Raw genomic sequence first — 23,009 nt, forward strand, 5'->3', positions numbered from 1 at the left:
ATAGGCCGCAAGGAGGAAGCTGCGAGCCGCGCGCACAGCGTTCGGTAATCTCAGCAGCAGAGGGATGAGGCACGTGGAGGAGCCGGGAGGTGAGGGAGCAACGCCGGGACACCACCGCCTTTCTCCGAGGCACAGCAGAAAATGCCTCGGAGAAAGGGAGAGTCCTTTTCGGATTGGGGGGCGTGTTTTGCTGTTGTCTCCTCCCTGAGACTTCTCGCAAAAAACACGCCCCCCGATCCGAAAAGGACGGGGCCTAATCGGAGTGACTGACCTCTTCTCCAGTGGCTGGCCAGCATTTACGAGGCCAGCCAATGGAGAACAGGAGAGAAGAGGGGCGGGTGCAAGCCCCTCTTCTCAAAGTCACTCAAACTCATTAAATCTCGGAGCGAGACTGCGCAAGCGCAGCCTTTCGCAGCCGAGACCTAAAAATTGCCATTTATAATGCCAATAACTCTAACTTTGTAGACATGCAGTGCTGGTGCCTTGCTCACTAGGGACCTCTAGGAGCAGCTTGCGGCACTGCACCTAGACATGCAATGCTTGTGCCTTGCTCACTAGGGACCTCTAGGAGCAGCTTGTGGTACTGCACTGAGACATACAATGCTGGTTCCTGGCTCACTACGCAAGCATTTGCAATGCACTAGGTCTCGCATCACTGAAAGTATGAGCAATTGACGTTGCTTTAGCATTTGCAATGCCAATACCTCAAACTATCAGTAATGTGAGACTTTTTGCTTTGCAAATGTTCATTTCCAGAATGCTTCTGAACCGTCCCCGTTTCCCACATATGAAGGATGAGACTCAGGCCTCTAGACCATGGCGGCCGGCCCCTTGAGATCCATGTGGTATGCTTTATCACATTTACATATCCATGTTTCATCACGCTGGCTTTATGTGGTAGAGCGCCTCACAGATTTCCTTTATGGACGGTCAGGCTTTTTACTACAAGATGGTGGGTGATTATCAGTATACCCCCACCAGACCAGTTTTCCACAGTCATGCTGCTTTTCCTTCACGCACAGAGACCCGCCAGGACACCCTCATGCGCCAGAGTCCAGTGAATTCTTCCCGGTTGGTTCTCCACTTCATCACCAACGCCTTTTTCTGATTTAATCTGACTATGAGCCGAAAAAGTAGGAACCGACCGGACCGGCTTTGCTCATGGTGAGGAAGTTGCACTTTGATTACTTACTATTACGGGGTCGTGGTGCCGCATATGTTGTTTTCTTCTTTTCTGGGCAGCGGCAGTTTGTGGCACAGTGTATTTGAATTTAATTTGTGGTTGCAGTGCACCACATTATTATTCCACATTATTCTTAATTACAGTGGCTGCTTGTTTAAATTGTTTGCATTTTTCTACAGCACAAACTAGTCCCAAAGGTCTCGAGTGCTTTGTATAAGCACCAGTTGCATTACACAAGGACACGACGCCCAGTGCCAGCGGGGAAAGGCTTATAATGTATTCATTGTTTTATACAGCGCAAAGCCAAACAAAACTTGTCAGAACGGCCCTGCTAATAATGTCCTCTAAACACCAAAGCCACACTTGTGGCTGCTGAAAGGGGTCTGAGATCAAAATATCAGATTTAGCAGCATTACTTAGATTCATACAGGACCACTTTATATTTCCACCTATTACTGCGCAATATATTGCCTCTCTCAATAAACAAGTCATAACATTTTTATGAACTTTCTTTAAATTATATGGCAAAACTGCTCACTAAGCTAAAACTTACAACAAAAAATATATGATTAATGACACAGGGTAAACGTATTGCATTTACCAATGTTTTTTTTATTATTTAGCAGTTCTATATTGCGTGAACTGGTTGCGCTTTACATGAGCACCAGTTGCATCACACTAGAACACATTCATTTTTGGGAGATTAAGTGATTAGCCCAGAATCACAGGATAAGCAGACGCCAAGATTCTAACCTGGTTCCCCAGTTCCAAAGTCGGCAGCTCTGGCTGTTGCGCCATGACAGCACATTAGACCCCAGTGTATCCTCAGACGCGCAATCTCCAAATTCTTGAGATCTTGGGTCAGCCTGTGCACTGCAGCTATTCCCTTTTTTGTCTAAACTCGGTCTCGTCTCTCGAGCTGCCTTTGGGCAGCTTCCATCCCTCGCTCTGCGCTGGGAGCCCTGGCCTGGGCCCAGGCACACACCCCCAGTGCTCACTGGCAGGCAGCCTGGGCTGCACTCACAGGCCCTGGTGTTTGTTTACCAGCAGTGGAGGCGGGGCAGGATCAGGGGCAGAGTGACAGAGAGCACAAACACAACCCAAGACATGAGCCCAGGGAAGGAGGAAGAGAGGGAGCTGTGCTGACAGATGGAGGCCACATTTAAAGAGAAGAGTGAAAGAGAGAGCAGAGCTCTACCACAAACACACCCATATAGGAGACCGATCTAAAGAGCAGAGTGACAGGGCTGGGTGGGGGGGCGGAGAGGGGAGAGAAGGGAGAGAGAGAGAGAGAGAATGAGAAGGGAGAGAGAGAGAGAAGAGAAGGGAGAGAGAGAAAGGAGAGAGAGAAGGAAGAGAAGGGAGAGAGAGAAGGGAGAGAGAAGGAGAGAGAGAGAGAGAGAAGGAGAGAGAGAGAGAGAGAGAGAGAAGGGGGGAGAGAGAGAGAGAGAGAGAAGAGAGAAGAGAGAGAAGAGAGAGAGAGAGAAGAGAGAGAGAGAGAGAGAGAGAGAGAAGAGAGAGAGAGAGAGAGAGAGAGAGAGAGAGAAGAGAGAGAGAGAGAGAGAGAGAAGAGAGAGAGAGAAGGGAGAGACAAGGGAAGGGAGAGAGAAGAGAGTGCCAGACCAGAGTTGCAGAGAGACCAGAGTGGCAGAGTGACACAGAGAGCCGAGTGTGTCTCACTCTGCTCTCTGTGTCTCACTCGGCTCTCTGTGTCTCACTCGGCTCTCTGTGTCTCACTCGGCTCTCTGTGTCTCAGAGAGCCGAGTGAGACCCATCTTGCTCGGTTGCAGACAGGTCAGGAAGAGGCTCGGTCTCCTCCTCTATTCCATCATCTGTCGCTAGGAGGATGCCCACTTCAGACCTTTGTAAGTGGGGCTTCAGGCGGTTAACATGCAGGACCCGCAAAGGGTTCCTTGGAGAACACAAGTTCACCAGATAGGGGACATCGCTTTTGCGCTTCACCACCTCAAATGGTCCGGTCCACCTGTCCTGGAATACAAGGCTCCACAGGGGCCATGACCCAAACCTTCTGTCCAGGTTGAAGCTCAATCAGAGTGGCATTCTGATCATACCATCGCTTCATTTCCTCCTGGCTGGCTTCTAGATTCGCCTGAGCGAGCTGTCTGAATCGCCGAGTCTGGTTCCTGAAGGCCAACATGTAACTGTATACATCCTGGGAAGGTTTCCTGGGAGATTGCTCCCAGCCTTCCTTGACCAGACTCAAAGGTCCTCTTACCGGGTGTCCATACAGCAGTTCAAAGGGACTGAACCCAAGGGACTTCTGTGGCACCTCACGGTAAGCAAAAAGAAGGCATGGCAAGAGGACGTCCCACTTACGCCTCATAGGTTCCTCAACACCCATAATCATGCCTTTAAGGGACCGGTTGAATCTCTCAACCAGCCCATTACCTTAGGGGTGGTAAGCAGTGGTGAGCTTGCAAGTAACCCTGCACTCCTGTCACAGGGACTTAATATAATTAAATATGAAGTTGGTACCACGGTCTGACACCACCTTTCTGGGGAACCCCACACGGGAGAAAATCCCCATCAGTGCACGTCCCACCACGGGGGCCGTCACTGTCCTGAGCAAGATGGCTTCAAGGGTACCGGGTAGCATGGTCCACCAAGACCAGGATAAACCTGTTGCCCATGGCTGTCTTGGGGTCCAGTGGCCCACAATGTCAATGCCCACCAGTTCAAAGGGGGTACTGACTACAGGGAAAGGTTGGAGAGGAGCCGTTTGCTTCCTTCCACTTTTCCCACTTGCCTGGCAAGTTTGTCATGCCCTAAAATGAGTGTCTGAACTCGTCCGCATCTGGGGCCAATAAAAGTGGGTGACAAGCCTTTCAAAGGTCTTGTCCTGCCCCAGATGTCCAGCTAAAGGCACATCATGAGCCAACCCCGGTAGAAAGGCTCTGAAGCGCTGGGGTACCACCAGCCTTGGGCTGACCCAGGCTCAGCAACCTTAGGCTTGCTATACAGGAGGTCGTTCTCCCAGTAGATCCAATGTGATCCAGACTGATCACTTGCTGCCTGGTTTGTGGCCTGTTGCCGTAAACCCTTAAGAGAAGGGCACTTCCTCTGTTCTGCACAAAATTTCTCCCTGGAAGGTCCTCCTGCTTGCTGCCAATGGGTCAGCTCAGGCAGGTCCCCCAGTTCAGCAACTTGCTCCCCAGTAAGTTTCAGGGTATCCCACTCAAGGTCTGCCTCCTCCTGGACCGTGGGAACAATGGGGGCTGGTTTCCTGCACCCCCTTACTCTTCTCTTTAAGGCAGGTTCCTGGGCCATACTTTCAGGCTCCAGGCTCTCTTGAACACCCTTACTGGCTGCCATAGACCGAGTGGTCACACGCACCCACTCAGGCAGGCCCAACAACTCCAAATGAGACTTCTTCTCCACCTTGCCCCAGGGGGAGCTCTCTAAATCATTAGCCAACAGACAATCCACAGGCATGGCTACCCTCACAGCAACTTGGAGAGTACCTGAGACACCCCCCACTCAAAGGGAACTTGAGCCACCTCACACTGGCTCTGCGAGTTGTACGTGGCAACTACAGGGAAGAACGCATGAGGGATAACGTGCTCCTTGGGCACCAACCGGCAATTGACAGCTGTCACACTAGCCCCGGTGTCCCTCAGAGCCTCCACCCTATGGACATTGATAGTCACCACTGCCTGTATTTCTTAGTGTTATCAGGCACCTGTGTCTTCGGGACCATCTCAAAGTCTCCTAAAGAGAGACATTTCTGCCGGACCCCACCCACCTTGGGCACACATCTCCTCCCCTTCCAGGGCTACACTCGCCATCTGACGGGGTGGTGCACGTGATGGTGCTTTGGAATCCTTCAAGGGACACTGTGCATCATACCAACGGTGGCCCACTTGACCACACTTAAAGCACTTGTAGGGGCCCCTCTGAACAGGTTTACCTGCCGGGCCTCTTGCTGCTTCTTCTCAGGGGGAGGCTGGGAACCCTTCCCCTTGGATCCCCTGGGAATCACTTTGGGGTCCTTTCTGGAACTCCCTCGGTTCACCCGTGTTTCTCCCCCCCCCCCGCCCCCTCTAATGCAGGGGACCCTGCCCACCTTTGACGGAGTCTCCCACATGACCCTTGTGGACCCTGGTACTGACCCTGCGGTCTGCCTCTTCAACAAGCTTCCTAGGGATAGTTAACTTGCTATCAATAAGGTGCTAGCGCAGCTCTGGAAATCAATTAGCAGACAAGTGCTCCCATGCAAACAAGTCATAGAGCGCTTCAAAAGTATCCACTTTGCTACCCTTCACCCAACCATCCATAGCTCTGCAAAAGTAAGCTACATATTCTACCCAAGTGGTAGGCTCCAGCTTCTTAAAATTCCTGAACCTCTGTCTATACAGTTCTGGAGTCAAACCATACCTTGTCTTCAGGACTTCCTTCATGTGGGCGTAAGACATCCTATGCTCACTGGGTAGGTCTAACAAGGTATCCTTCCCTTCACTCACAAAGCAGCCCCACAACCCTGCTCCCCAATTCTTCTCAGAGACCCGGTGGGCCAACATTGCTATCTCATAGGCTGCAAATCACTGCCAAATATCTTCATGCTTATGGAAATCTTTGATGATATCCTTGAGGATATATACCCTGCCTTCTGAAGGCACAGACGGTGGGCTGCCACCAGAGGAATTGATCTCCAAGCCCTTTGCCTTGATCTCTAGATCCCTCAACATCTTCTCATGCTCCATTCTCATTCTCTCTCTCTCCAAGGACAACCTGTTATTCTCCATTTCCCTCTGACCCTCCAGCTTAAGCTTAGTCATCTCCAGCTTGTGCACCCTATTTCTCTCCCTGTCTTCCAGCTCTCTGGGGGACAGGTCCTTGGAAGAGACACTACTGCCAGGCGGGCACGGTACCCCTTCCCTAGCTGGAAACACTGGCCTATCCAGCTGCCCATCTGCATCCCCAGCTGGCTCCACCACCAGCTCAGGGGCATTTCTTGCTTCTACCCAGGCTCTCAGCGCCTTTTGGTAATCATCCTTTTTGGAAATGCCTGGGGTAGCAACTTTAAATTTTCTGCAGAGAAGCTTGAGCTGTTTAAACCTCTCTTCTTCAAAATCTAGATCCATAGATGCAACAGATGCAGGTCTGCTCATGGTAATAAGAATTGGCAGTTCTAAGGAAAAATAACAGTCCAAGGAAAAAATAATTATCTCAAAAAGTATGTGGTCGCGTTTGGTCTGCACTCTCTAGTAGTGTACACCAATTACTGTATATGAGTCACAAATGCAAGTCCAAATCCTCACTGCTGACCACCAGTGTTAGAACAGAGGGTCCCTATTTGGTCAAAGGTACTTACCTCTGCCAACTAGAGACCCCCAGTTCTAACACCCGGGAAGAGGAAGGTCAGGCTGGTACAGGCAGAGAGGGGGGGTCAGGCGGGTACAGGCAGAGGGGGGGGGGGGGGGTCAGGCTGGTATAGGCAGAGGGGGGGGTCAGGCTGGTAGAGGCAGGGGGGGTCAGGCTGGTAGAGGCAGAGGGGGGTCAGGCTGGTAGAGGCAGAGGGGGGTCAGGCTGGTAGAGGCAGAAGGGGGGGTCAGGCTGGTAGAGGCAGAAGGGGGGGGGAGGGTCAGGCTGGTAGAGGCAGGGGGGTCAGGCTGGTACAAGCAGGGGGGTCAGGCTGGTACAAGCAGGGGGGTCAGGCTGGTACAAGCAGAGAGGGGCCATGAGACCGTGGGAGCTGCTTGCATCCGGTGGACACTTAAGAAGCTTGAGAACAGGCTCTGTAGGAGCCTGGACTGGGAGAGAATGTGCGGAACATGGGGGGGCAGGAACAGAGTGGGAGGCACAGCTCGGGCGAGCATGGGTGGAGTGTAGCGCTCCATGCGCTAGGAGAGGGTGCGAGGCGCTGCAGGGCACACACATCCTATTGTGACTGAGGTGCGTACATGGAGACAAACTACCAACAGCCAGTAGGATCACATCTAGAGAAAAGACTACACAGGCATTAAAAAGATGTAGCTTAAAACAGTGAGCCCCCCAAAGCACAAGAGTACCCCAATGTCAGAGCAGGGACGGTTGTATTCTGTTGTGGCAGGCACGTGCTAATAAGGGGTTCATTTAGAGATTTCTTCCATGCTGCACTTTGCTGGGGTCACCGAAGCAAGTGCTCAGAGAAATCATCGGAGGGTATTTTAAAGAAACGGCGCAATATGAGCTCATAAGAATCGCCAAGTAAGAGATTACAGAAAATAAACAGTCATAGAAGGAGGGCACAGTGAACAATAAGATAATGATTCAGTGAAGCCATCAAATAAGGACTCAGAAAAATGATCTATTAAGGGCTCAGAGAAACCATCTCAAACACTGAGAGAAAGCAATCATGGAAGTCAGAGAAGTCATCAAGGGTGGGGGCTCAAAAAGCCACTATAGGAACACCTCATAAAAACCAACAAAGACTACCTCAGAGAATCCATGGAGGTAGAGCTTAGTGAAACCATGATGGAAGGGCTCAGAGTGGCCAGAAAATCACCCAAGAAGAGCTAAACCATTAAGGAAGGGATCAGAGAAACCATCATGGAATTGCTCAGGGACACCATCATGAAATGCCTCACAGACCATAATGAGGAAGAATTCAAAGCAATTATGGATGAAAAGCTCATGCAAATGAGCTCTGAAGGTCTCAAACAAAGTTAGAGAAAGCGTCAAAGAAACCAATGAGAAAGGCTCAGAAAAACAATGAGAGAAGTGCTCAGGAAACAAAGAAGGTCTGAGAGGGATCTATTAGAGAAAGGTGCAGAGTAACTATTATAAAAGGGTTCAGGTAAAAAGGATAGCAGAAAGGATCATAAAATCTGTTTGGGAAGGGTTCAGAAAAAAAGTTTGAGAAGGGTTCTGTACACCTGACGTGGAAGGCTCAGATTCACCACTCTCAAAGTGCTTGGAGACTACACTGGAGAAACGCACACAGAAGATCTCAGTGAAACCACTGAAGGTCTCGGAAGACCCATGAAGGGGGGTCCTCTGATAGCTTTCTGCAGACAACTTGGTTGGATTTTAAATTACCACCGGAGTAGTGTGATGTTAGGGTTAATTACCTTCATAATGACTGCTTAGAAGAAAAGCCCCAGAAGGATTACAGAACTATTGATGAGGCCAACAAGGAGGTGCTCCTGAAGACCATCCGGACAATCACTGAAGTGGATTAAACGCACAGTCTATTGATTACAGCACGCAGGGTCCATGATACCTCATTAATTATTTCACTATACTAATTTGCCACTAATCATTTATGGGTTCCGGAGTAGCCTGCTACTTGCCGAAAAAGTGGATCAACACCCCATCAGGGGTGGCAAGCGCTTTATAAATGCAAACTTTTTTCCCTCTTCTATCCCTCCACTATCCTTCTCAATCCAAATAACTGAATAACCTATCCACTGCTCAAATCACTATACTAATTCACCACTAATCCTTTATGGGTTGCGGAGTAGCGTGCCACAGGCGAAAAAGCGCTTAGACGCCTAATCATGAGTAGTAAGCTCTATATAAATGCAATTACAATACAAGTGTGACAATTTAGACTATTCCAGGCCTCCGAAGTTATAAAAACGCCTTGGGTGGCAAGTAATACTTGTTTTAATGTATATTGAACTGAATTAATAAACATTGCTGTTCTGCTAATCTCTAAATTATACAAACAGCGCCACCATGTGGCAGACTGTCATAAGTGCCGGTGCTAACAATTAAGTGCCTTTGCCAAGCACCGGTAACCACTGGCTCAAATTAAGCACTGAAGGAGTGGCCTGGGTGCAGCTTTATTTATTTAGATTCTGAGCTACTTGCTGCTGCACGCTGAGATATACAAACCAGGATTGGTGTCGCCGCCGGGATTAAAGTGTGTGAGTGAGTGATTTGCTTCAGTTTTGAGACGGTGGGGAGGGGTGGAGCAGGTAAGACTTCAGGGCGGTCTGTTCAGAGGGAATGTCCTCTTCATGTAGGACTGAATGGCGGGCTGGGCTGTGGACCAAAAGTAGTGGCCTCACCCTGCCTCACACAGGAAGTAGCTGCCATTGCTCCAGCATAGAACACTACTCCATGCATCTATACAGAAACCGTGCGGTGCGGCCCATCGCTCCTACATACAGAACACTACTCACCATTTCACAGGAAGTACCATCGCCAATGTTTCACCAAAGACACTGCTGGTAACGTCCTTACACAATCATGTACATTGTTCTTGAGCATAGGGCGCTCTGCTCAACTCTCAATAGAGTCTCCCCGTTCCCCTCCTGGAAGACCCTATTCCCGCCGAGAAATTTGAAAATTGATTGTACATAATTGTGTTACACCTGTGCCACCAATTGAACTGTTTGTTAAATCGCTATGTAATCAGTACACGAAAATTGTGATTGTATCTGCCTTGCTGTCTTTAATAAAAAGATTCACACAAAAAAACTCTCCATAGAGTCCATGACTTATGTACAAGTGCAATACTGCCAACCGCTGCAGAACACTGCCCACTGGTTCATTCCTTAATACTGCCCACCACAGCTCCAGCATAGAACACTGCCTACTGGTTAATTACTCAATACTACCCATCACTGCTCCAGGACAATGCCACTGGCTCATTCCCCAATACTGCCCATCACTGCTCCAGCACAGAACAATGTCCACTGGCTCATTCCTCAGTACTGACCATCACTGCTCCAGCACAGGACAATGCCCACTAGTTCATTCTTTAATACTGCCCAAATAATGCCCAGTGGTTCATTACTTACCACTGCCCACTGTGCCACACACAGATCTGCCCATCGCACTGACAGACCGGCCCACTGTTTGCCTCCATACAGGCTACATGCACAACGCTCCTTGGCACAGCTAATCTTATATTTTCTATGTATCGGTGTCTAGCCTGTTGCTCATCTAAGAGCTGGGAAGGCTGAAGTACACAAGCATCCTCTATAATCTGATAACAAGCTGTCTCCACGCCAGTCCTAAATAAAGATAAACCACAACCACCTTCTCTGGAATATTGGAACTAAAAATTAGACATGGCCAGAGACTTCACTGCCAGGTGGGAACAAATCAAATGTTCACAACCTCACTGAAGCCAAGGATCTAAGCGCACACTTAAAAAGCAGCCACACTCGAGTCAGGATTAGTGCATATTTCAGGAATACCAGGAGCAATTGCTCTGTCTGGAGCGGAGTGAGTGGCTGATCAAGAGGTGGCTTACCCTACGGGCCTGGATAGCTCTCCACATAGCTGCTCGTCGGAACCCACATACGGATACTGCAATGCTGCACATACAGCCACACGGATACTGCAATGCCTCACATACAGCCACACGGATACTGCAATGCCGCACGTACAGCCACACGGATACTGCAATGCCTCACATACAGCCACACGGATACTGCAATGCTGCCCATACAGCCACACGGATACTGCAATGCCTCTCGTACAGCTGCACGGATACTGCAATGCCGCACGTACAGCCACACGGATACTGCAATGCCGCACGTACAGCCATACGGATACTGCAATGCCTCACGTACAGCCACATGGATACTGCAAACCCTCAAGCAGAGCCACACAAATACTGCAATGCCTCACATACAGCCACACGGATAATGCAATGCCTCACGTACAGCCACACGGATACTGCAATGCCTCACGTACAGCCACACGGATACTGCAAACCCTCAAGCAGAGCCACACGGATACTGCAATGCCTCACGTACAGCCACACAGATACTGCAATGCCTCACGTACAGCCACACGGATACTGCAAACCTTCAAGCAGAGCCACACATACTGCAATGCCTCCCGTAGAGCCACACAGATACTGCAATGTCTCACATACAGCCACAAGGATACTGCAATGTTTCACGTACAGCCGCACAGATACTGCAATGCCTCACATACAGCCACACGGATAATGCAATGCCTCACATACAGCCACATGGATAATGCAATGCCTCCTGTAGAGCCACACAGATACTGCAATGTCTCACGTTCAGCCACACAGATACTGCAATGGCTCACGTTCAGCCACACGGATTCTACAATGCCTCACGTACAGCCACATGGATACTGCAATGCCTCACATACAGCCACATTGATAATGCAACGCCTGAAGCACAGCCACACAGATACTGAAATATCTCACACACAGCCACACGGATAATGCAATGCCTCACGTACAGCCACACGGATACTGCAATGCCTCGTGTACAGCCACATGGATACTGCGATGCCTTACTTACAGCCAGACGGATACTGCAATGCCTCACATATAGCCACATGGATAATGCAATGCCTCACGTACAGCCACACGGATACTGCAATGCCTCGTGTACAGCCACACGGATACTGCAATGCCTCGTGTACAGCCACACGGATACTGCGATGCCTCACTTACAGCCACACGGATACTGCAATGCCTCACATACAGCCACACAGAACCCGCAATGCCTCACATACGGCCACACAGATCCCACAATGCCTCACGTACAGCAACACAGATACCGCAATGCCTCACATACAGCCACACAGATACCGCAATGCCTCACATACAGCCACACAGATACCGCAATGCCTCACATACAGCCACACAGATACCGCAATGCCTCACGTACAGCCACATAGCTACTGCAATGCCTCACGTACAGCCACGTAGATACTGCAATGCCTCACATACAGCCACACAGATACCGCAATGCCTCACGTACAGCCACACAGATACTGCAGTGCCTCACGGAAAGCTTCTATGATATTTTAATGTCTCCTGTAGGGCCTCACGGATACTGAAATGCCGAGCATGCAGCCACATCGATACAGCAATGCCTCACGCAAAGACACTCCGATATTGTAATGCCTCACATGCAGCTAGACTAATATTGCAATGTCTTACCTAAACGAACACCAATATTGCAATGCCTCGCATACAGAGTGATATTTCAATGCCTTACATACAGCCAACATCGATACTACACTGTCTTCCATACAGCTACACACGTATTGCAATGCCTCCCGAAAAACCACGCCGATATTGTAACGCCTTTATTTACAGCTATACATGCATTGCAATGCCTCATGTAAAGCCGCGTCGATGTTGCAACGCCTCAGATTGTAGCTACACATGTATTGCGATACCTCGCAAGGACAGCAATGTTGCAATGCCTCATGGTTAGACAAAGTCCTTCACATATAGCCACACTGATATCGCAATGACTAGTGTACAGACACAGCAAAAGTGCCTCAAATCCAATATTTCATTGCCTCAGGTACAGCCACATCAGTATTGCAATACCTCACATACAGCCACAGAGATACTGCAATGACTCGCGTGCAGCTATAACAAAACTGCAGCACTACAAACGCAGTCACACATATAAAACACATTATATTGGACATCCACAAAAAAAAATCACTAAAGGGGAGTCACATATATTTAGAAGGGCCGCGAGAAAGACAGACATCCCCAATAGAGTCTCCTAGAGATCTAAGCCTTTTCAAGGAGCAATCACTAACAAGGCTTCTTGGGCAGTCACAAGCACACCAAACCATATATAATATAAACAACCAGTCCCGAATAATTGATGACGAGGCAGATCTAACCGTGGATAAAGTGAAAGTCACATATATTTAGTGAAGTCTCATTGGCACTCAGACCGCTCTAACCATGCGCAAAGGGGGAAGTCTCATATATGTAAAGGGACTGTTGGCAGATAGATCTGCAAATTAATAAATTAAACGTTTTATGCGTTTAACAAGGTCTCTCGGGCAATCAGACAGACATTACTAATGAAGCGGAGATGCATATATTTGATAGGGTATCTTTGGTAATTAGAAACATTTAATCGTGCTTAATGAGGCAATCACAGCCATTAATCAAGGTGTCTCAGAAACCGCTCCAACTATATCTAAAGAGTAGTTGTGTTTATAAGAACATAGTGTGTATATATATATATATATATATATAGAGAGAGAGATAGAGAGATAGAGAGATAGAGAGATGGAGAGAGATAGAGAGATAGAGAGATAGAGAGAGAGCGCGCGAGAGAGCGCGCGAGAGAGAGCGAGCGCGAGAGAGAGAGAGCGCGAGCGAGAGAGAGCGCGAGCGAGAGAGAATGAGAGAGAGAGACCGTTTCACACATGTAACGCTGTCTTTTAGGCAGTGAGACAGTTCTAACCTTATATTCACTGAAAAAACCATAGGTTTCAGACATGTTATAGTTAGCGGAAATTTTACTGATAAAAAACCAATGAAATTCCCCCGTTATAGTTAGTGCAGGCAACTATAACTCACGCGACCGCAATCCTCTGCTGATGCTAATACTGTATTTAGACACTTATTTGCCCATGTCTTCTTCCATACATTTTTAGCTATACATATATTACAAATATTTTTTTTTCATAAAGACACATATGTCATCAGCAGAAGATTGCGGTCGCGTGAGTTATAGTTGCCTGCACTAACTATAACGGGGGAATTTCATTGGTTTTTTATCAGTAAAATTTCCGCTAACTAGAACATGTGTGAAACCTATGGTTTTTTCAGTGAATTTACAAGGTTTTTTAAATGCTAATTCCTAACTATAACGTGTGTGAAACCTATGGTTGTTTCAGTGAATTTGTACGTTTTTTTAAATGCTAAGTTACTTTACGCCATTCGTGGCGTGCACGCCCACTTAACGCAGTTCGTTCCGTGCGCGCACGGTGCGCTTCGCGCACCGTGCGCGCACAGTAAGCACGCGGTGCGCTTCGCGCACCGCGCGCCCACTTTACGCAGTTAGTGCCGTACACGCACGGTGGGCACGCGGTGCGCTACGCGCACCGCGTGCCCACGTTACGCTAGATGGGCCATGTACGCACGATGCGCTTCGCGCACCGTGCGCACATGGAGGACATATGATGCACTTCGTTTTGAAAGGTAATATTTTAATTTTTCGTAATTTTTTTAAGCCATGCACAAATGTTGCCCTTCAGGCACCATTTGCACACGGGGTGGACAGAGTCTGGATAATTTTTTTTTTTTATTTATTTTTTTTTAAATATTATAGTTTATCTCATTTGTTATAAGCCATGCACAATTGGTGGCATTCGGCCACCAATTGCACACGGGGTGGGGAGAGTGTGGATAATTTTTTTTTTTATATAATTTTTTACCGTACGCGTACGGTAAGCGTAATCGGCGAAATTAGCGAGAAAAAAAAAATTCCGTTTTTGGCCTTGGGGGATCTTTGGGGACTCCCTCAACTTGGCTATGTGTGTGGGAGCTGTCTAAACAGCCCCTTTACATGTTTTTGTGCTTTGTATTTTCATCTAACCTTATATTCACTGAAAAAACCATAGGTTTCAGACATGTTATAGTTAGCGGAAATTTTACTGATAAAAAACCAATGAAATTCCCCCGTTATAGTTAGTGCAGGCAACTATAACTCACGCGACCGCAATCCTCTGCTGATGCTAATACTGTATTTAGACACTTATTTGCCCATGTCTTCTTCCATACATTTTTAGCTATACATATATTACAAATATTTTTTTTTCATAAAGACACATATGTCATCAGCAGAAGATTGCGGTCGCGTGAGTTATAGTTGCCTGCACTAACTATAACGGGGGAATTTCATTGGTTTTTTATCAGTAAAATTTCCGCTAACTATAACATGTGTGAAACCTATGGTTTTTTCAGTGAATTTACAAGGTTTTTTAAATGCTAATTCCTAACTATAACGTGTGTGAAACCTATGGTTGTTTCAGTGAATTTGTACGTTTTTTTAAATGCTAAGTTACTTTACGCCATTCGTGGCGTGCACGCCCACTTAACGCAGTTCGTTCCGTGCGCGCACGGTGCGCTTCGCGCACCGTGCGCGCACAGTAAGCACGCGGTGCGCTTCGCGCACCGCGCGCCCACTTTACGCAGTTAGTGCCGTACACGCACGGTGGGCACGCGGTGCGCTACGCGCACCGCGTGCCCACGTTACGCTAGATGGGCCATGTACGCACGATGCGCTTCGCGCACCGTGCGCACATGGAGGACATATGATGCACTTCGTTTTGAAAGGTAATATTTTAATTTTTCGTAATTTTTTTAAGCCATGCACAAATGTTGCCCTTCAGGCACCATTTGCACACGGGGTGGACAGAGTGTGGATAATTTTTTTTTTTTTATTTATTTTTTTTTAAATATTATAGTTTATCTCATTTGTTATAAGCCATGCACAATTGGTGGCATTCGGCCACCAATTGCACACGGGGTGGGGAGAGTGTGGATAATTTTTTTTTTTATATAATTTTTTACCGTACGCGTACGGTAAGCGTAATCGGCGAAATTAGCGAGAAAAAAAAAATTCCGTTTTTGGCCTTGGGGGATCTTTGGGGACTCCCTCAACTTGCCTATGTGTGTGGGAGCTGTCTAAACAGCCCCTTTACATGTTTTTGTGCTTTGTATTTTCATCATCACTGTCAGTGCGAGAGAGAAAATGGCGGCCGCCGCTTCCTGGTTTCGGCCGATTCGAATGTTTACTAAGATCTAAGAGCCAATCAGAATCGCGCTCGCGCACGCCACCGTACGGTAAGCGTACCGTAAGCGCACCGTAAGCTGGCTCAGATATATATATTGATTTAAAGGCTATTTTCTCAGAATCTACTGAACAGATTTACACCAAACCTACAAAAGGCACTTCCTTGACCTGAGGACTACCTCTCTGCCAAATTTCAAGTAATTCTGTTCAGCCGTTCGGGCTGTAGCCCTGTCTAAAGGTCCTATGGAAAAATGCATGGGAAAAACGTGTTTTGGGACCCCCCTTTTATCTCAGCCCCCGCTTGACGAATCCCCCCGAGACTTTCAGGGTAGGAGCGGAGCGGAGCGCCCCACCTATTTTGAAAAATTCGCGAGGATTCGTCGACCGGCGCCAAAGTTATTCAAAATAGAATGTTGCGGATTTCCTATGGAAACGTGGTCCTAACTATAACTACCTACTGGCGACCGCCAGTAGGTAATATAAAGGGGCAGTAACATACTTCACTAGGCCTCTTGGGTAGCCAGACAGTTCAAATCATATATGGAGGGAGAGCTGAGCTATGGAAGAGGACAATAAAAATATATACAGCAGCAGTCAGATATATGCACCTCTAACAATATATAGAGCTTAAACTGGACCTATTTAATAAGGTTTCTTAGGCACGCAGGCAAATTTATAGATGATCACACGGTGAACCTCATATCAAATACTGAAGGGACATTTATTTTACAGCATTGGTTTCAACAACACATTTTTTGTCTTTTACATAAAATTGCCATTATTGTTATTTTTAAAATACTTTATACCAACAAAAGACATATCATGAAACAATATTAGCTAGTGCATTTCGCTCTCCTTATAGGTTTCCAAATTTCTTACTTAGTAGTAACATTACATCTGGAAAAGTCTTTTCAACTCCGAGTTAAAAATATGACATTATATAGGGAATAACACCCTCAGCACCCACCCAAAACACATTCTACCCTTCACCATCGTTCTCGATCACTCCCCACTCCTGCCATTGCTACCCCCTACCCAACCCCCAATTGATATTACCCACCAATGTCTCCAAATGATTGATTCAGGAAAACAATCAAGTATGCCATACAAGCATCAAAGGGATGTTACTTTTGAGAGGCGAAAGGCATCTGAAAAATGGATGCAAGACAAAAATGGTTTGCCTTATGTTCTGCAGCATCCATTTTTCAGATGCTTTTGTCAGCGTTGACTCCACAGTGCTGCCAGTCTGGTGGGCGAACGATTTAAAACGTTCTGGCCATCTCAGAAGAGTAAAACAATAATTCAGGATGTAGACACACGTTCCACTATGGCTGCCATGTTTAGAATCAGTAGGTAAAACAGTCTTTCAACCAATCAAATGAAGGCGGAAAAACGTATTGACATAGCCTACAGATAAATGTTGAGACTAAAATACTCTTGTGGGCTGATCCAAGATGTGATCAACAAAGTCTAAACCTATATTCGAAGCTTTTGAGCCAAAAAAAATGCAGCGAGGGAAGGAGGTTGAAGAGCGGCTCTTCAATTTAAGTAATGCATCTATAGTACGTGCGACATGAACGGCAGAAGCGCTGTACATGACCACCCCAAAAAAGCGTGAGAGACTGGAGCTAAATGCTCTAGACAGGGACTGAAATACCACTGTACACTCAATGATGAGTAAGTAACAAGTTAAGCGAAATTTGTCGTCTGCTTAAAATAACAGGAAATTGTAATCATCATCAAAACCAATGTTTATAGCTGAACCATCATAAGACATTCACGAATATGAAAAACGAATCAAAACTTCTTATTGTTGAAGTGTTGTTTAATCACACTCCTTTCGTGATGAAAAAATTCATGATACGAAATTCCATAACAAATGAAGCATAGCTTGATTTTCCCAATGCATTTCGGGCGTAATGTTCGCCCTTCTTCAGGGGGTATCTATAAGTGAAACATCAAACAATTACATTCACTGGTCTAAATTGAGCTGATAACAAAGTAAAAGATAGGAAGGCTTTACGGCGTCACACAGTATTATAGGCAAGATCAGAGATTTTAAAAAAAAACTGAAAATGAACAATTGAATTGAAACGTAAAGGCACGTCACCAAAGAGTCTGGGAGAAAACTGTTACGCGTCTGGGGAGGCAGAAGGGTGGTCCGGTGCATGAGAGCGAGAAAAGAGAGATCACCGTGTGCAGAAGATCAAAGATCACCGTGTGTAATAGGTTGGGCCCAGGACATGTCCGGGTGGTTGAGAAAATAATACCTGAAAAGCTAGCGAGGCTAGTATCTGCTTAAGGATAAAAACGATGGAATGGGGTTACCTACAGAAATACAAAGAAAGATACGTGTTGAAAAAAAGGTTACGGAGCAGTATAGGTGCTCCGACAATAATCGGGAGTGCAAGAAGAAACATGCTAAAAAAACTCACCGAGCGTTCACAGAACGCTAAGGATCACTTTACTGGAGAACGACAGTTAAATGTGTGGTACACAAGCGGGAGGACGAGGCGGTATGGTGAGGAGGTTAAAAACCTGCAGGAAATATGTGAATGCAAAAAGTTAGAGGATGTGTGGTGCGTGTGGATAGACCTGTCGATTAAAACATGTAAAGCAGGGTACCTGAGAAAAATACTCTCTATCTCCGCGCTCTGCATCCGAAAGTTGTGTGAGGTGCTGAATCGAACTTCCGCCCATAAATATCGGCGGTGTTCGGCTCGCGTTGACGTGGGGAGGTCTCAGTGTTGAAAAATAAAAGAAGGACTCACAAAATTGTTAGGTGTAATCGGGCGTGGCCATCTTGTGTTGGGAAATAAGCTCTGTGAAACAGAATGAAATAATGAGCAAATCAAAGAGTGCACGAAAGAAATCGTGAATAAGTGACAGAGTGAAAGGACAAGCTTATACAGTCTGAACACCGGAAGTGCTCCAAAAGTGAATCACACCTGTATTGCGAAATAACAGAATACAAAAAACTTTATGTCGTCCATGTCATGAATGTGAACAGATGAACAGTATTCTGCCTATTTACATTCTAATGAGTGGTGATAGCCACCAAATAATGTCCTGTCTATTTACAATCTTTGTTGAATTAACGTTCAGACTTCGTGTCTTTAACAATACTGTGAGAGCGTCAAACAAATAAAACACGCTGCTGGTATAAGTACATTAAAGAAAGAAGCAAAACATAACTTTAGAAATTCACAAATATAATGTGTATGTAACTGCTATAGAGACTACTTTTCTTACGGCTCACTGAAAAAGAGTTGACCCGTTAATTACCACCATGTGAGTGTGAATACTGGTAAATTCAATTCAAGATGATACATGATGAGACCAATCTGTCTTGTGGTATGGTGGGAATGACATGAAACACTAGACTGTTGACAAGAATTGTATTTACAAATTAAGTGATGAAATAAACTAAAAACAGGCATAAAACAGGATTAAAGCTCTGGTGCACTGTAGGACGACCCTGACCCCCTTCTATTCTATGTTGAGAAGGAGAGTGGGAGTTAAAGAAACATGCAAACTCAATTTTGTCATTAAGGCCCTTGGGACTTAAGGTATTGAGATGCCGAATCCAAAAGGATTCCCTTTGAACAATGAATTTGCTCATGTCACGGTCATTATGGGATTTGATGACTTCAATCACACTAAATTTAAGTTGAGCAATCGTGTGGTGTGCATCACACCAATGACTGGCAAGTGGTGAAGATGTAGATCTAGTGCGAATGAGACTTTTATGTTCCGTGATACGGGTACGTAAAGATCTTTCAGTTTTGCCTACATAATATAGGCCACAAGGACATCGGATGATGTATATGACATTTGAGGTGTTACAGTTGGCAGTGAAATGGAATTTGACCGGCTTACCCGACCAGGGGTGAGCCATAGACACGCCTGTAATAACATTGTTGCAATGGGAACAGTTATAACATTTAGTCATACCCTTGGGTGCCAGATCGGTGGTGGGTTCTCGTTTCTTGAGGAGTTCCTTCAAGTTATTGGAGCGTTTGTACGCAAAGATTGGTGGGTTTTTAAACAGATTCCCAAAATCTGGTTCGGTCTGTAGTAGATCCCATCTATTGAGGATGGTTTTTTTAATGGCAGGAGAGAGGGTAGAGAACTTAGATACATAAACTTCCCTTGTTTGAGCTGGTTTTGTATGTTTATCAAGTAGTGTTGACCTAGATACCCGATTGAGACGTTCAACCGAAGATTCAATGAGTTTCTTGGGGTAGCCACGTGCCAAGAACTGAGCCTTGGTGTCTTCAAGAGTGGTGTGCAGTTGTGAGGTATCAGAAGTGATACGTTTAATTCTCAGGAATTGAGAGTAAAGAAGATGTCTTTTCAGGGATTGTGGGTGGAAGCTGTCATAAAGAAGCATATTGTTACGGTCTGTAGATTTTTTAAACAAAGAAGTGACGATGTTGTTGGACGATAGTTCAATATGTACATCAAGGTACGAGATGGAGTGTTTGTCCAATGTATATGTAAACTGAATTCTAGGATTGAAACCATTGAGCGCTGAAAGTTTCGATTCCAAAATCTGCCTGTTGCCTTGCCACATAATGAAAATATCGTCGATGTATCGACGATATATGATGAGGTTGTCCGTCCATTCCCCGTCATTCAGGATGTTATCCTGTTCGAATTTCATCATATAGATATTTGCGTAGCTGGGAGCTCCCACAAAACCCATAGATGTTCCGTGAGTTTGTGAGAAAAATCTGTTTTTCCATTTGAAGTAACTGTGGAATAAACAAAAATGCAAAATTTCTAAAAGAAAAATTTTGTTAGCTGGGATGGTGTCCATTTGAAGCAATGCCCACTCGATTGCTTCGATACCTTCAGAGTGTGGAATTGAAGTGTATAAGGCAACGACATCTACTGTCAGTAACCATATGTCATCATGACTCTGGAGGCTGAGATTGTTGAGTAGTTTCAAAAAATGTGTGGTGTCTTGCACGTACGTGGACCCTGCCTGAACAAACGGTTGCAGAAAGTAGTCTAAGTATTGACCAAGAGGGTCATGAATGGAGTCACACCCTGATACTATAGGGCGAAATGGTGGATTGAAAAGGCGTTTATGTATCTTGGGCAATGCATAAATGAGTGGTCTGCGTGGATGTTTATTGTACAGGAAGTCGTATGTTTTGGAATTAATCCATTCCATGTCTTTAGCATGCTTAAGGATAGTGGTCAAAGTGTCTTGAAACTCTACTGTTGGGTCCTGTTGCAATGGTACGTAAGTAGACTCATCAGACAACATTTCACTGATTGCAGATTCATAAAAACTCGTATCCATTATGACCAATGCACCACCTTTATCAGCTGGAAGGAATGTGAGGGATGAGTTAGTCCTCAGACTTTTGAGTGCTGTCTTGTCCTTGAGTGACAGATTTTGGTGATTTTTTGATGGTGTGCTGAGATGTAATAGATCGTGTTTCACCAGTGACTCACGAAGTCTGAACGTTAATTCAACAAAGATTGTAAATAGACAGGACATTATTTGGTGGCTATCACCACTCATTAGAATGTAAATAGGCAGAATACTGTTCATCTGTTCACATTCATGACATGGACGACATAAAGTTTTTTGTATTCTGTTATTTCGCAATACAGGTGTGATTCACTTTTGGAGCACTTCCGGTGTTCAGACTGTATAAGCTTGTCCTTTCACTCTGTCACTTATTCACGATTTCTTTCGTGCACTCTTTGATTTGCTCATTATTTCATTCTGTTTCACAGAGCTTATTTCCCAACACAAGATGGCCACCCCCGGTTACACCTAACAATTTTGTGAGTCCTTCTTTTATTTTTCAACACTGAGACCTCCCCACGTCAACGCGAGCCGAACACCGCCGATATTTATGGGCGGAAGTTCGATTCAGCACCTCACACAACTTTCGGATGCAGAGCGCGGAGATAGAGAGTATTTTTCTCAGGTACCCTGCTTTACATGTTTTAATCGACAGGTCTATCCACACGCACCACACATCCTCTAACTTTTTGCATTCACATATTTCCTGCAGGTTTTTAACCTCCTCACCATACCGCCTCGTCCTCCCGCTTGTGTACCACACATTTAACTGTCGTTCTCCAGTAAAGTGATACTTAGCGTTCTGTGAACGCTTGGTGAGTTTTTTTAGCATGTTTCTTCTTGCACTCCCGATTATTGTCGGAGCACCTATACTGCTCCGTAACCTTTTTTTCAACACGTACCTTTCTTTGTATTTCTGTAGGTAACCCCATTCCATCGTTTTTATCCTTAAGCAGATACTAGCCTCGCTAGCTTTTCAGGTATTATTTTCTCAACCACCCGGACATGTCCTGGGCCCAACCTATTACACACGGTGATCTTTGATCTTCTGCACACGGTGATCTCTCTTTTCTCGCTCTCATGCACCGGACCACCCTTCTGCCTCCCCAGACGCGTAACAGTTTTCTCCCAGACTCTTTGGTGACGTGCCTTTACGTTTCAATTCAATTGTTCATTTTCCGTTTTTTTTTTTTTTTTTAAATCTCTGATCTTGCCTATAATACTGTGTGACGCCGTAAAGCCTTCCTATCTTTTACTTTGTTATCAGCTCAATTTAGACCAGTGATTGTAATTGTTTGATGTTTCACTTATAGATATCCCCTGAAGAAGGGCGAACATTACGCCCGAAATGCATTGGGAAAATCAAGGTATGCTTCATTTGTTATAGAATTTCGTATCATGAATGTTTTCATCACGAAAGGAGTGTGATTAAACAACTCTTCAACAAGAAGAAGTTTTGATTCGTTTTTCATATTCGTGAATGTCTTATGATGGTTCAGCTATAAACACTGGTTTTGATGATGATTACAATTTCCTGTTATTTTAAGCAGACGACAAATTTCGCTTAACTTGTTACTTACTCATCATTGAGTGTACAGTGGTATTTCAGTCCCTGTCTAGAGCATTTCGCTCCAGTCTCTCACGCATTTTGAATTAAGGTGGCAGGGTGGAACCACCTCAGAGTCAGCACACCGAGCTTAATACAATTTTGGAATACGTCATTTATTTGATTTCACTGTTTAACTCCGAGTGCACGCCAGCTGTTTTTCTCTCACCCTAAAAAAGCGGCATTAAACTTCTACATGAAGGCTTCAATATAATTTTGTTAGATTATTCTTTTCTCAAATTGAAAATGGACACTGAACTCATTGGGTTTGATTTGGCGTCATCGGTTTCATCAGCTCACTACAGATCTGACAATCACACCGGTGCAGCATCCTGTCGAAAAAGCAGAGGCTCCTCTGAAACGGGTAAACTGGTCCCCATCCTC

General features: G+C 45.8%; 1 protein-coding gene across 1 annotated transcript in view; it reads right to left on the minus strand.

Moving 5' to 3' along the window:
• The window catches only part of TESK1 (testis associated actin remodelling kinase 1), a 500,668-nt gene that overhangs the window by 302,543 nt on the left and 175,116 nt on the right, over window positions 1-23,009 (minus strand). The gene's annotated exons all lie outside the window — the stretch shown is intronic.

This window comes from Triturus cristatus, chromosome 2_1, assembly GCF_964204655.1.
Source record: "Triturus cristatus chromosome 2_1, aTriCri1.1, whole genome shotgun sequence".
In the NCBI taxonomy this organism is placed as follows: Eukaryota; Metazoa; Chordata; class Amphibia; order Caudata; family Salamandridae; genus Triturus; species Triturus cristatus.